The sequence below is a fragment of the Cibotium barometz genome, chromosome 30, assembly GCF_041138505.1.
Source record: "Cibotium barometz isolate CiBa-2024 chromosome 30, ASM4113850v1, whole genome shotgun sequence".
Taxonomy (NCBI): domain Eukaryota; kingdom Viridiplantae; phylum Streptophyta; class Polypodiopsida; order Cyatheales; family Cibotiaceae; genus Cibotium; species Cibotium barometz.
In genome coordinates, this window is record NC_141075.1 from 12,665,343 (window position 1) to 12,681,405 (window position 16,063).

Genomic DNA, 16,063 nt, shown 5'->3' on the forward strand with positions numbered 1-16,063 from the left:
TAACCCCTGCTTTGGAAATCAAAATCACCCTGCCTTGACTTTTTTAAAAAACTCCTTTGACTTCACAATTTAGGAAATTTGCAACCCTGCCTTGGACTTCAAAATTTAGGAGATTTGAAACCCTGCCTTGACTTCAAAATTTAGGAAATTTGCAACCCTCCCTTGGACTTCAAAATTTAGAAAATTTGCAACCCTACCTTACACTTCAAAATTCAAGAAATTTGCAACCCTGCCTTCTTGGACTTCAAAATTTAGGAAATTGAACGTCTACAATGTACCTTGGCCTTCGTCTAAAACCCATTATTCATAAAAATTCACTTGGGGTGGTCTTATTTTAGAAACTAAATTTTAAAGGTAGGCTTCTTATGGAAGCTTAAGAGGGCAATGATGTTCGTTTGAAGGTTGCAAATTTCAGCACTGCCACCCACCACATGCCAAGATAAGCTACTTTTTTGGGGACATCTCAATTCTCCATTGAAACTCTAGCACATAATTAGCATTCTCTAATTTCTAGTTGAAAGTCTCCTATAGTGTATAAATAAACCTATCGACTAATATACTATTTGTGAAATTGTCACTATATTGTTCATAAAAAATATAAAGATAAACTACATGTTTGTGAAGCGAACAACTTAATTCTTAAAGAAAAGAATAGATGCCTATATTGTACATCAATCTTTCTAGAAATTAGTACCCTCCTTGAAATACATCTCAACTAGCCTATCTCAACTAGCCTCTCTAAGGCAATTTTGATCATGAATGCATTTAAGCTACTCACTTCCATTCTATTTTTCCACTTTGTCTTGATTTTGGTTCAACAACTAAACCCTCTTCACACATGTCAATACATCCTTCTAGAAATAAGTAGCCTTTTTGAAATAAATACCTCTCTCAACTAGCCCCTCCAAGGCAATTTTAATCATGAATGGATCTAAGCTAGTCACATCCATTCTATTTTGCCACTTTATCTTGATTTTGACTCGCACATGTCAATACCATAACATTACATAAGAGCAATTCAAGATATTCATAAAGATTTAGATACAATTCTCTTTATATGTCATGACTAGCTATGATGATAATGACATCTACTAAGCTCGTGTTGGCCTATTAAAATGTAGCCTAAAGTTTAAACATTATGATTTTTCCTTCAATTCATCACCATCAACCAAGGTTTAAGATGGGTACTTGCTGCTGTTGAATCGAGATGTCTGTGTGAGCATATATATATATATATATATATATATATATATATATATATAATGCGAAATGCATGTTCGTGTACTGGACTGTGCAGTGCACGTTGACAACTTCAAAGTGTTGTGGGTCTACCCTGAGTACCGTATACACTCTAAACAACCTCTCAAGAGTCAAGGCTGCATGCAGATAGAGGAGATGCGCATTGCAAACTTTCAAAGTGTCCCACTGTCCTCGTGTCTCTGACTTACGCTTTCAAAGATATTACAGCTGGACCTTTGAGCAGCAGTCTTCTATGCGAGTCACGCCGTCGGCTGTTTACAAAGCTTGTTTGCCATCTCTATCTCTTCAGATCTTCTATACACACTAATTGACATACACAAATACATGTGCACACACATCGATAGGCACATATGTACACATAGATGCACATGCACACACATTTGCATGTGCACATGCACATACTCTCACACACATATGTGTGTGCACGTGCACACACATATACATAAAAATGCTCACATAAAAAAAATCACATGCCTGCACACACACATATACATTCGCATATACATGTGCACACACATCAATAGGCTAGATGCACATGCACACACACATTTGCACGTGTACATGCACACACTATCACACACATATGCGTGTGCACGCACGTACACACACATATACACAAAAATGCTCACATAAAAAAATTCACATACCCGCACACACACACATACATTCGCATATGCACACACACATTCATATGTGTGTGTGTGTATAATATACATATATATATATTATATTATATTATATAAAGAGTATAATGTGTATATAACTATATATATATATATATATATATATATATATACATATACATATACATATATATATATAATGTGTTTGTGTATGTGTGTGTGTTGCAATATTCTCTCTGTCTCTGTCTCTGTCTCTCTCCTAGATAGATATATATACATTATACTCTTTATATAATATAATATGATATAGATGTATGTATGTATGTGTGTGTGTGTGTGTGTGTGTGTGTGTGCAAATATATGTAAATATATACATACATACATACATATGTATATATATAGATTATGTTAAGAGTATATTGTGTATATATCTATAATAGAGAGAGAGAGAGAGAGAGAGAGAGAGAGAATATATAAACACACACACACACATATACATACACACACACACACACATATACTTTGTAGGTTTATTATTTAAATACATATATATCTATAATATATATGTGTATGTGCACGTGTGTGGGTGTATATATGTGTGTGTGTGTGTTTTTGTGTGCACGTGTGTGGGTGTACGTGTGTTTTATTGTATTAAATATGCTTATTTTCATAATAATTCAATACTCTCTCCTCTCTCTCTCTCTCTCTCTCTCTTCTAGATAGATGTACACACATGTGTTTGTGCATGTGCACACACATATACACAAAAATTCTCACATAAAAAAAATCACATGCCCGCACACATATATATACATTCGCATATATATGTGCACACACATCGATAGGCACACATGTATACATAGATGCACATGCACACACACATTTGCACGTGTACATGTACACACTCTCACACACATATGCATGTGCACGTTGTCGTGCCATGGCACGTCTATGGTGTGAAACCATGCATGTGAGGCCATCAAATACACATCCAGATGCATGGGGTTAAGTGCCATGACGAGTCATTATATGATGCCATGTACATATGTTCATATTGTAAATGAGGTTCAATAAGACGAGCTGAGGCTGAGCCAGATCTAGGAGTTTTTGTATATGAGTGTGGTGGGTGATGGTTAAGATGTCGTGCCATGGCATGTCTATGGTGTGAAACCATGCATGTGAGGCCATCAAATACACATCCAGATGCATGGGGTTAAGTGCCATGACGAGTCATTATATGATGCCATGTACATATGTTCATATTGTAAATGAGGTTCAATAAGACGAGCTAAGGCTGAGCCAAACCTAGGAGTTTTTGTATATGAGTGTGGTGGGTGATGGTTCTGCTGTTACTCAGAGCTCATGGGCAAGTTAGAAACATCCAGTTATATATGATGGCATGAGTGGCACGCCAAAGGGATAGATTAATGATGTTAATGGCTTCCCATGTGCATAATGTGTAGTAGCTTCTTAATGGTATCGATGGGTCAAATTAGTGAATACCTCTTATGGAATGCAAACATGAGGGCATGCCAATGCACAAAGGAATGTATTTATGAAGACATGGGAAAATACTTGGGGATTCTATAAATCACATGGCCGATATGATGATTTATAAACTATGGAGGCATCAAGAGTAATGGAGATTCAATGGACATTACAGTGCCGAAGAATTTATTGAATGCCGGGGAATAAAATTAGATGAACTACTTTGCATTGAGAACCTTACCTTAATGCTAAGGTTAGGAGTATTACACTAAGGGGGCAGCAGACATGGAATAAAAAAGCGAATGTTTTTCTTCTTATTGAGATTTTCTGGATATTAAATGGACGCAAGCGCAGCCCTTTGAAAATGGAATGCCGATTCTTTAGCTGCAAAAGGTGGTGAGGCACCGCATTTGTTGCGGGAAAAAAAAGGAAATAACCAGAGTTGGGGTAGGCAGCGAATATCAGAGGAAAAACGTCTGCAGAAAAAAAAAAACCAGTGCCCAATCGACCAGTCATTTTCATTTCAAGAAGATACCCACAGTTCATGGCTTGTTGGTGTTAGACTTGAAGAGGATTTCGAGTGCTATAATAGGAGATGCTTTTTGGTTTCTACGCTTCCTTCATCGAATTGTCTGCAGAGCAGCGAGCGGCGTTTGAGAATAGTGAATATAATCAAGAAAAAAATTCGCTTGTAAACCTTCAGTTAAGTGACTTTCTTTTTTATTTTTTTTAATTACTTTCACTCCATACGATTTAGGAAAATCGTATATCTCATATATCAAAAAGGATTTTGGAAATGAGTAGAAGGGTTTGGAGAAAAAGTTAAAGGATTTGGAGCTTGGAGATTTTGTGGAAAAAAAGGTATCAAAAATACATTTAAGTTGCAGAAAGTTGGTCTTACTTTCTACTGGATTGAATCTTGGAAATTACGAGTATGATATAGCTATGCCGTATGCTATCTTTTGCTTGTGAGATGTTAGAATATTAAGGCAGGTTTTTAGGTGATAAAGAGCATCTTGAAATGATGATTTTGATGGCACTGGATGTAAAGAATGTAAATGGTCACATGTATGTTGGAAAAAATTGAAGGTTATGTTATGCCTACATGTGATTGGATCAAAGGATTTGGAGAAAGGAGTCAGTGAATAAAGGGACAAGCACTTGATACACAAATTTGTGCAATTATCAGGATGAATTCAAGGATGTATTGAGGTGAATCGACACATGTATATGCCATTGAAAATGGAGATGTCCAATACTCCTTGGGAAATTTTGTGTGCGAGTTTCCTTGTTAGATTTGGTACCTACTCTCACAGCTAGAAGTCTCGTACTTTCCTGGCTATACCGCACACATCACGATAGCTTTTTGGTGAACCCGACGTGAAACTGCTGGGGTGAGAGTGTGGTGAAATATACAGGGAAGCTATGGCTGAGAATCCTGAGGGTCAGGGGGTTCATTTTGACCCTGGGGTTATGCAGATGTTTCAGATGTTTACTATGTATATGCAACAGCAGCAAGCTGCTGAGAGGGGACAGATTTCCACGACCAAAGCACTGCAATCAATTGTGAAAAAGGTGGATCAATTTGATGGAAAGGATATCACAAAGTACCTGCGCAATTACATAAAGGAGATGGAGCTAAACAGGGTGACTGAGGAGGATATGGTTCGAAGTTTTGAGCTGGTATGTGTTCCTGAAATAAGAGAGCGCATAAAAGGATTGCAGACAGCACATGGTGGCAGAAATTGGGAGGAGTTTAAGCTTGCTTTAAAAGACGAATATTTCATGGAAGATTCTGAGCGAGTGACCAAACGAACTTTCTTGGAATGGGTCACAAAACCTAAAGTGGGAATTTCTGCCACAGAATTGCTAAGAGAGTTTGAGAAGCGCTATGCCCAGCTGTCAAGGATAGAACGCACAACTTTGGATAGAGAAAAAACAGAGCTCTTCTTACAGGCAGCTGGGAAAGATCTCCAAGAGAAATTGGAAATCCTCCTTGAGGATAAGGATACAGAGAAGGGATTAAAGAGTGATTGGAATGATGTTGAGGATGCGGTCACCATGTTAGCAAAGCGACAGCGGAGGAGGGATAAAATGGTGATGGGTTCTGCAACCCCCATAACTGCTGTTACCCTTGAGAATCTACCAAAACCAGCTGCTACAATTCCAAAGGTAGATGGGCCGATGGATGAGCTTATCAAGGGTATGCGTGACCTAAAATTGAAGATGTCCAGGATTGAAGAAAAAGGTCTACCATTGGGGCAGGCTTCTATGCAAAGGCCTCAAAGTAAAGAAGGGTTTACATATAGATGCATATGGTGTGATGACCCAGAACATGCAAAGAAGGATTGTGCTAGCTATAAAGAAGCTCTTAAAAATCAACTTGTGTTTTTCAAAGATGGGAAAATCCATCTTACAGAGACTGGTCTTCCATTGAGTACAAACTTTGGGAAAGGAGGGATGAAAAAGCTGGTAGAGGATATGGCCGCTAGTCATGCCATTTCTATGGTTGAGGCAGCAACCTATGGATTAAAGGTTGGTCAATTAAAGCAGGGATTTGAGAATGATGAGGATTATGAGAATGAGGATTTTTGGCCATCAACAATGGAATTAATCGCGTCAAAGAAAGTGTCTAAGCAAGCTTTGCATGAGGCAGGTGATTGTATACGTCTTGAGACTGGCTGGGAGGAGCCTGTGGATTCTTTATCTGTTCATGCCTACATTGCTAAATGCCAAAATAATGAGGCACAAGTAGAGGAGAAGTGTAAAAGGGAAAATGAGGAAGGAGGGCCATCAAAAAGAGTTACACGGGGAAGTGAAAAGAAGGATCCTGGGCCATCACATATGCCTCCACAGCATAGCAGACCCCCACAGGATGTTTCAATGAAAGAAGTGCCAACAAAAATGAAGGAGAAGGGAAAAGGGAAAAATCCACTCTACAAACTTCAATCTGATATTGAAGCTGCAACAACAGATCTTAAAAAGGTGCTTGAAGAGAGGATTCTAAACAGTAGGGTGGAATTTACACTAGGAGAAGTCTTGGAGATAGCAAAGAAAGAATTTCATGATGAGATAATTGATATTATATGAAGAAAAAGGCAGTCCATAATCGAATCTATTCCGTCGCAAGGGGAGGCAAGCACTTCCAAGACTCATGGAGTACAGATACAGAAAAAGGAAGAGAGAGAAAATGTGGTGGAATGTAATCACTCTGCTGATGGGGCACGACAAGTGCGCTTTGTGGAAGAGGATGATGAAAAAGAAGTTCTTACAAAGAGTCATTACTCCAGGAGCCATTGGGCAAGAGCAACCACTGAAACCCTTGTCAAGATAGGTGATTTGGAAGAGCCATATGTCGCTCTAATTGATCATGGGTCTGAAATAAATCTTATGGCTAAAAATCTCTACAACAAATGTAAGTGGCCAATGGATGTGGATCATGGGTGGATGATTAAAGCAGCTAATAACTCATCTGGAGAGCTTTATGTAGCATGTCCGAATGTAAGGATAACTATAGGGGATGTGAAAGATGATCAGAACTTCTTTGTTCAGGAGATGTCATCGTATCCCCTTATCCTTGGGCAACCCTACATTACAGCTGTGAGGATGGAAACGAAGGTTTTGGACGATGGCTCGGCATATGCAAGAATAAGGAGTAAGGATGGCAAGAAAGCTGTTCAGTTCTTGACAGTTTGCATTAACCATGAAAGGAATCATGAGTCTCTTCGAGCACAGTCACTCCCGAAGATAAATAGAGAATTCATGAATTACAAGGAGATGAGGGATTTTGGCCAGGTGCCATTGTAAAGCGGGATTCCAATGGTACAAGGGGAAATGAGTTCTCGCAGGACTCAATCAGTGTAAATAGCTTTTCAGCAAATTTTCAGGGATTCTCCAGCTATGGGTCATTGGTTTTTGTAAAAAGCAAGGATTTGAAGCGTGGCATGCGAAAACATATACAAAATGAACAAAAAAGTTTTGAGCAGTGTGGTCTTTTGGAGAAGAATGAGTTTATTTCAGGGGTGCTTGATTAGGTGTCATTTGTAGATACTATGGATGTGCTTTCTGATATGGGAAGAGCATGCTTACAGGGTGGAAATGAAATGATAGAGGTGTCATCTGTGGAGATGTATGATATAATCCAGGAATTCGAGGGGGTGGAATGTAAAAACATGAATTGCGAGATGGATGCTCATGTTGATACAAAGTACAAAACGGTTGCAAAGAAGGTGAAACCAGTTGCCTTGCCCTTGCCACCAGGAAGCAAGGAGAAGATAGATGAAGCTTCTATGCAACCAAATCTTAGAGATCCGAAGAAAATTGGGCATAAATTTACTCAAGAAACTCTAAAAGAGCTGAAGATTGGTGAGAAGGATTTTCTGTTGCCAGTTGAAAGGGAATGCTTTGAGGAGATGCTTGTAAAACATGGGAAAGCCTTTGCTTTTCAGCCGCATGAGATAGGCTGTGTTGATCCAAGTGTAACAGCACCAATGGTGATCTTTACTGTTCCACATGTGCCCTGGAACCTGCGGCCAATTCCAGTACCAAAGGCTCTCTTGCCAAAGTTGATGGAATTACTAAAAGAAAAGACCAGGATGGGAATCTTGGAACCATCATGTGCCCCATATTCCAACAGATGGTTTACTGTACCAAAGAAAAATGGGACATTGCGCTTTATTCAAGACATGCAACTTGTAAACAAAGTCACAATCAGGAATGTGGGAGCAGGTCCAATTGTGGATGAGTTTGCAGAAGCATTTGCAGGGAAAGCTATATACTCCATGGGAGATCTGTATTCGGGATATGATCAGTTCCAGCTGGATATACAAAGCAGGGACTTGACCACAATGAGAACTCCTTTGGGATTAGTAAGGATGTGTACCTTACCATAGGGAGCCACCAACTCAGTGGCACATATGATGAATGGAATGAATAAAGTCTTACGAGACTTCATACCACAAAAAAACTATGCCATTTTTGGATGATGTGCCAATAAAGGGCTGTGATGAGAAAGACAAAGATGGGGATTTGGATTCAAAGGGGTGCTGCAAGTTTGTGGCAAATCATATAAAGGATCGTGACATGATTCTATCCAGGCTTGAAGAAGTGAATCTTACTTTATCTAGGCTGAAATCAGTGTTTGGAGTTGGTGAAGTGTTAATAGTGGGACATCTTTGTAGTACTAGTGGACGCCGACCTTATTCAGCCAAGATAGATGCAATACAAAGAATGAAAGAGACATGCATTAATGTTACAGAGCTGAGGAGATTTCTTGGAGCATGTGTCTTTTATGTTATTTGGATCCCACATTATGCACATGTAGCAGATCCTCTTTATCAACTTTTGAGGAAAAACCAAAAATTTCTGTGGAGTGCAGTACATATTAAAGCTATGCGGAAGCTGAAATGTTTGCTCCAATCATCACCCACTCTGAGAAAGGCAGATTATGAGTGTGGCAGGCCTATGATTGTTATAGTTGATACTAGTCCTACTGGGATAGGATGGGCAGTAGGGCAAGATGATGAGGATGATCATAGGTATGTAAGTAGATTTGGAGCAAAGGTATTAAGCTTTCGGCAACGAAAGTATCCACAGATCAAGAGAGCTGTAGACGGGAATTCTTGGAGAAAGCATGCTTGGAGCCACCATCACAAGTGCGGCTAATCAACTGCCAAGCTACCTGTGAAGAAAATCAAGTGGTTCTGATTGATTGGCGCGTCGATCAGCAAGTGGAGTATGCTGCCCTCTCCCACACTTTTGGCATGGAGGTGTATGCGGTGTTCGACTGTGAATGCACAACCAAATGCTTGACAAAGGTGCCCCGGTGCTCAGAGAAGCCCTGCCCGAGGCACGATGCTGATAGCGATCCCCGCAATCGAGTTGTGAAAGACATCCTTAATATGTGTGCCATCTTGAGGAGTGCAGGGGTCGAGTACGCCTGGCATGATGGCGTTTGTATTGCGCAGCACAACAAAGATGAAGTGGAGGACACTATCAAGCACATAGGATGGATTTACTCCCATGCAAGGGAGACAATCATTTTTCTGCACTATATAGGGGCGCCCATGGCACCCACCAAGCTCGATGGTGATTTTAAATCCCGCTGGCAAACCAGGGTATGGACATTGCAAGAGGCAGCACTGTCAAAGCGCCGGCGCTACTGTGTGCGGGTGAGCGGCACTGGCGAGACGACATTGGGTGACTGCAAAAGTCTACAAGAGTTTGAGGACAAGATAGCTTGTTGGTACAGGGAGGACTCTAGTAAGGTAGCAGTCATCGAAGAGGAGGCATATTGGAAGATCATCATGGAGCTTGACAGCTTGATTGTTCCCCTTTCATGTACAACCAATGATCCATCTCTCATATTAAAAGTATGGACGTGGGGAGGGTGTATCAGTGAGTGGATGTCAACTCTAACTCAAACGTGCTTTCAATTCCCGACGGTATCTGTAGCATTAGATGCTTGTTCTGCTCGTGACAGTAAGCACGAGGGAGATCGTATTAACAGCATTCTAGCCTTGGCAGGGGTGAAGGATTTTGTAGCTCCCAAGGATGGTAACATGGAGGCCTCAACAATTGAGTTCTTCAAGCGGCAAGGGCAGCAAGGCTTGGCAAGGGCTGTGTTTACAACCAACAGTGGGGTGCTCAATTCTGATATTGGGAGGCGCCGACACACATGGGTGCCCACATTGTCAAGCTCTTTAAAAACAGTCTATGAGTGTGTCAAAGAGGGTGATGCTGACATGGAGGGACTGGTAGCTACAAGCTCCGCAGAGAATTTCTTTAAGTTTAAAGTCCTGGAGGATGGGAAGTTGGAGATGAGGGGAGAGATGGCATGTGTAGCTGTCAAATTCACATACATGACATGTACGCTGGATGAAGAATCACAACCAAAGTCTGGCAATGCAATAGTAATTCAGGATATCTCAGTTAGCCCTTCAATAGCTATGGATCTAACCTATGCAGTGGCCGATGGTTTCACCTCGACGCTTGCACAGGGTTCGTCACTGGCATTGGGGACGGCAGTGGTTCCATTAATGCTAGGCGGCCCTCAATCTGCAGTTGGGCCCAGTGATCATACTACTCCACCACAACAATTTGCAGCTCAAGCAGCTCTTTTACTAGTATCAAATGGAACTCTTGCAAGAGCATGCTCTACTGTGGAACCAGGTTGGATGGCAGCTCTTGCAGGTGCAGCATCTGCATCAGCGCAGCTTACTCAAGTTCGGGCACTCAACTTGGGCCAGGCAATCTTTCCAATAGCAGGTAGTCTTGGACCCGTTGTTCAAGGACGTGGAAAGCTTCTGGGCTCATATGGTGCTACCTCTTCAACCTCTTCTACAACATCACACTTTCTCTTCTTCCCGCCCCCTTTCCCAGGTACCTCTTTGGGATTGGAGAGTGCCTGCTGTCTTAGTGCAAGGTGACCTGAATGACCCAGTCTCCAAGGTTGGCTGCTTTCACCTTAGGAGAGAGCTCAAAGACCTTTTTAAAACGCTCCTTCCAACCACCATCCACAAACTTGTCATCATGTGAGTGCTAATGGTGTCTGTGTGTCTGCTTTGCGGGTGCTTTTCCGTGTCTGTTTGTCTGCTCTTTTGTTTCTCTACCTGCTTACTTGTTTGCTTGTCTTTGTGAGTGCTTTTGTTATGCATGTGTGTCTTGCCCGTGGCGGCGGTGCGTCATCGCACGGTCCGGTCCTGCAAGTATGAGGTCTTCTTTTACCTCTCCTCGGCCTTGGTGTACTCCCCCCCCTCGCTTCATCGACTGCCGCTTCTTCGTTGAGTTTCACAGATAGGTTATTCACATGTCTTGCACTGGAGCGTTTTCGGCAGGAGCCACCTTGAGCAATTGGACTGCACTGTTTTGTGCTGCCTCCCGAGGTCGGCCAGATCTCGCTCGTACTCCCTGGTAGCGGTTCATGGCTCCGAGTGGCTTTGTATTTTCAGGCCCTTGGCTGCTTCATCATCTTCTATTCGGTGGTGTTGGTCTCCTGTTTCGTTGTTACGGTTCTTCAGTTCCTCAAGGTTGAGCTAGGGAGGCTCCCAGGTAGCCCGAGAATGCCTCACTTCCTTGTCTGTCTTCTCAATTGGTTTGGAATGCTTCAATATATGCCCCGATTGGCAGAAGTGGAGCAGCCTCCTTCTCTCAATTCAGCAGGCTTCTTCTCTCTCATCTCGACTATCCTGGTTGAGGGCCTATCTTTCAGAATGCTGCTGGATCTCGCTCTCTCTCTCTTTTTGGTGGGCTTATTTTCAGCGTTGGCTTGTTTTCCCAGAGTGAAAATCGGGCTTCTCAATGTTGCGGCTTAATCTCGACTGTGAATGACGGAGTCGGGTAGCTTTTGTGCACTCCCTTCGTTTTCCTGTGGGTTCTAACATGATTTTCAGTTTGCGGTTTGCTGAGTTTGAGCTCCGGATCTTCATCAGCGCACATCTTTCCTTTGTTTTGTAGCTACCAGGGCACCTTTTGCCCAATTTAGGAGGGATTTTTTCTTCTCGATTTTCAGCTTTGTATCAGTTTCCATAGCTTTTGAGGGAGAGTCTCCCTTGTTTTTTCCCTTGTAGTGGCTCTATGCCTCGGCTTGCAGCTTCGTGCCTTAGTTCTTGTATTTCCATCTATGCTTAGATGGTCTTTCGTTACGATTAATACATCCCTGTCTTTTCTCAATGAAAAACAAAGACCTACAGACCCTCCCAAGAGGTTTCCAAAAAAACACCTACACACACACACACATCATTCTTGCATACATACATACACGTAAATGTATATATTTGACTCTGTATATTGTTAAAATGAAATGACCCTTGGTTGCATTGCAAGAGCCAATGGGAACATAGTGAGTGACAAGGGAAGACTCAATTGCATGTTTTGATTTGTGTGTGGGATTGTGTGTGTGTGTGTGTACATGCGTGCATACATGTTTACAATGCATATGTACTTGGGTGTTTACCTATCTATAGTCAAGATAGTTTTGTGATGATTTCTTTGCTAATTTATTGCACTAAACAATGTCAAATTGAAGAGAGAGAGAGAGAGAGAGAGAGAGAGAGAATGACAATGTGGTTGCAAAGATGCCACAAAAAGAGTGGACCAAAATGATCGGTAGGTCGGCGAGGGACACTCATTTCTTCAAAGTCACACAAGTGGCTTACCTTGATCTTGCTCTCACCCTATATGGGCTTTTACAAAGTGACGATGAAAACATTTAAAAATTTAAAGGGATCTCCCATGAAAACGTTCAAAAATTTAATCCATAAGAGGGCCTACCAAGGAAAATGCATTGCACTTACATGATTTTCCAATATTTTTGAATAAAATGACATGTATCTAACATTTAAGAGGTCCTAACAGAAAAAGATGACATGTTAGAGTACCTACCAACAAGGAAACACTGGACCCCTTAATATGTGTGAGAGGACTTACCATGGAAATTTCTTTTATGTATCTGACATTTCAGAGGTCCTATATCAAGGAAAAATGACATGTTAGAGAACCTACCAAGGAAACATTCAACCACTAAATGTGTGTAAGAGGACCAACTACCATGGAAATATTCTATGTGTTAACGCCTAAGAGGGTATACCGTGTTAGCATAGAGAGACGCCTTCAAGAAAAATTCAATCGTGTGAAAGGTTTTCAAGAGTCAAAGTCTCAAGTACACTTTCATCAGGACCCTGGGTATTGTGTCTAATTTGATACTAATATAAAAATGGTCTTTGCATAAAAAACAAGGTGAGAAATCACAATGACCTACCTTCAAACAGAGTTTTGCAAGAGTATTTCAGAGGTCAGCTCAAGGGACAAGATTGTAAGTTATGGAGTGGTCAGACCAGTAGCAGTAATTAGTAGCACGGGAAGTATTTCTAGTGGTTGTGTTAGTCCATATATGGTCAAGCGTGGAGGACCCATACACAGTTGTTGTTTGAGTTATTTGTTGGTAAAATCTAGCATTGTTTAAGAATTTTTTTGGGTGTTTTATAAGCATTCATATTTAGGTTTGCATCAATGTTAAAGTCACCCACTAAAAAGGTTTGAATATTTAAATCAATTTTATTTAGTGCAATCTTTAGTGCACTTATTAGGTTTAAGAGTACAACTAATGGTGATTTGTAAATCTTTATAACAGAAATGATGTAGTTATGTGCTACTTGAAATATAGTGCATATGATTTCTACTGAGTGTTGAACTATAATGTCTTGATGTATAAGAGAAAGTGATGGTTTTTAGAAGGTGGTAATAGCATTTCGGCCGAACGAGTTAATTTCAAGAAAGTCAGATAAGTCGTAAGTTTGGTTTTTTTTTTTGTTTTAGTTTCTTGAAGGCAGAGTATATGTGAGGCCATAAGTTTTAAGTGCAAAGTTGTTGGCAAGCCTCCTGTAAATCTCGAGTCATTTGGAGTGATTAAAAAAAACATGATTAACTTTCAAATGGGAAACAAGTTCAATGCTAGAGGAAAAGCTAAATACGTTGTTTTCAATGACATAAAGTACAGTATGCTACAATCAAAGTGCAAGCTCTTTGTACTCTACAACTTCACCAGCGTTATCAAGCATAAATGTGTCGCCTCTAACCATGGATGCAAGAGTGTCACGAGCTTCTATGACACTTTGTTGGTATAGTGCCTTCAATGGAGTACCTAAACCTAGGACTCTGTTTACAATTTGGAGCACAAGGTTGACTTTCACCACAGACCGGTCACTTAGTGTTACCTTTGCCTCCAAGCTTGGTACCTCTTCAATCTCTATATTGGCATTGCATTCAAGACAGTGACCAACATTCTCGCCAGTACGTCTTACTTTTCTTGATTTACAGATTGCATAGCTGCTTGTGAGTAAGACACTATTGATGTTGATAAACTCTAAAGTGCCATTGACCTATACAAAGGAAAACAAACAAACTCAATCTAAGCTATTAATGGATTGGTCTTGTAATCCAAGACTTAGAGACTATCATAGAAGAGTGGAAGGAGAGAGAGATATTTAGCGTGCAAACGACAAACTAAGTACTTAAATTACCTGCGTGCGAATATTAAAAGAAGCCATTTGATGGTGAGAAACACCCTCTAAGCTTGCTTTTAATCTTGTGGAAGTGACGGCCAAAAGTATTGTGGCATCCAAGATTGAGAGAACATTCGATCATCTAAAATATTATAGATTTTGAGCAGACACAGCAATTGTGAAAGTGTATTACTTTATTGCAGGCAAAGTGTGCCTTGTATCTGCCTAGTATCGACACTTGGCAAAGTTATGGGGATATTGCCGAAGAGACAGAGGAGTCCCTATGGGAGGAATTAAAGAATAGAGTAGCCCAAAAAAGTGTATAGGTATAAGATCCATAGGTAGTTATGGTATGTTATCAATTTGTGAGCGCTCGTGCAAACAGACTCTTGTCGGGCACCCAAGCATTGTGTTCACAATTTCCTTACGATTCCTTTGAAACTTGTGTACTCTCGCATTGTCGCAAGCCTTTACATCCACCAAAATCGACGGTCATGAAGCATCGATTCAGTCAAACACTCCACGTGAAACATCTGTATCACAAATGTGAGATCGCGTGTCATGAGGTCGCAAGCACCCTACATCAATATTACATCAAGATGGGTACTTGCTGTTGAATCGAGATGTCTGTGTGAACATATATAAATCCGAAATCCATGTTCGTGTACTAGACGTTTGTGTCGTTCGATGCGAATAGATTGCTACATGGGGTGCGCAAACCAGATGAGCTGATGGTTTCCGTGATCACGGCAGTGCAGGATTTGCAAGAATCGAAGAATGTTCAATGAACACATGATGTTTGAGGTCAAGAAGAGCACTGCTCAGCTAGCTTCTTCTGATCATGGTTGATTTGTTCAACTAGCTTACGCCTAACAGGCAGATCGGGAATACGGCTAACACACGCTTCGATGGAACATGGAAAGGATGGCACGATGCCGTGAGTCTTCATACACGTCCACACTACAGTGTACACTACCTAGAGCAGCTGACGACACTCCATTTCATGATAGCCTTTGCCTAGTGTTGCAGTCGGGTAATTTGATACTTGAAAACGTTCAAAACGCCCTAAAAAAATCAAGCCTGTGTGCACTCAGCACTGTGCAGTGCACGTTGACAACTTCAAAGTGTGGTCTGTATCTCCAATCGTGGGTGTGGGTCTACCCTGAGTACCGTATACACTCTAAACAACCTCTCAAGAGTGAAGGCTGCATGCAGATAGAGGAGATGCGCATTGCAAACTTTCAAAGTGTCCCACTGTCCTCGTGCCTCTGACTTACGCTTTCAAAGATATTACAGCTGGACCTTTGAGCAGCAGTCTTCTATGCGAGTCACGCCGTCGGCTGTTTACAAAGCTTGTTTGCCATCTCTATCTCTTCAGATCTTCTATACACACTAATTGACATACACAAATACATGTGCACACACATCGATAGGCACACATGTACACATAGATGCACATGCACACACATTTGCATGTGCACATGCACATACTCTCACACACATATGTGTGTGCACGTGCACACACATATACATAAAAATGCTCACATAAAAAAAATCACATGCCCGCACACACACATATACATTCGCATATACATGTGCACACACATCAATAGGCACACATGTATATATAGATGCACACACACACATTTGCACGTGTACATGCACACACTATCACACACATATGCGTGTGCA

General features: G+C 41.1%; 1 pseudogene; it reads left to right on the forward strand.

The window, feature by feature from the left end:
* The first annotated feature begins 1,269 nt into the window (after positions 1-1,269).
* On the forward strand, positions 1,270-11,603 carry LOC147621171 (uncharacterized; annotated as a pseudogene).
* Positions 11,604-16,063: the final 4,460 nt, after the last annotated feature.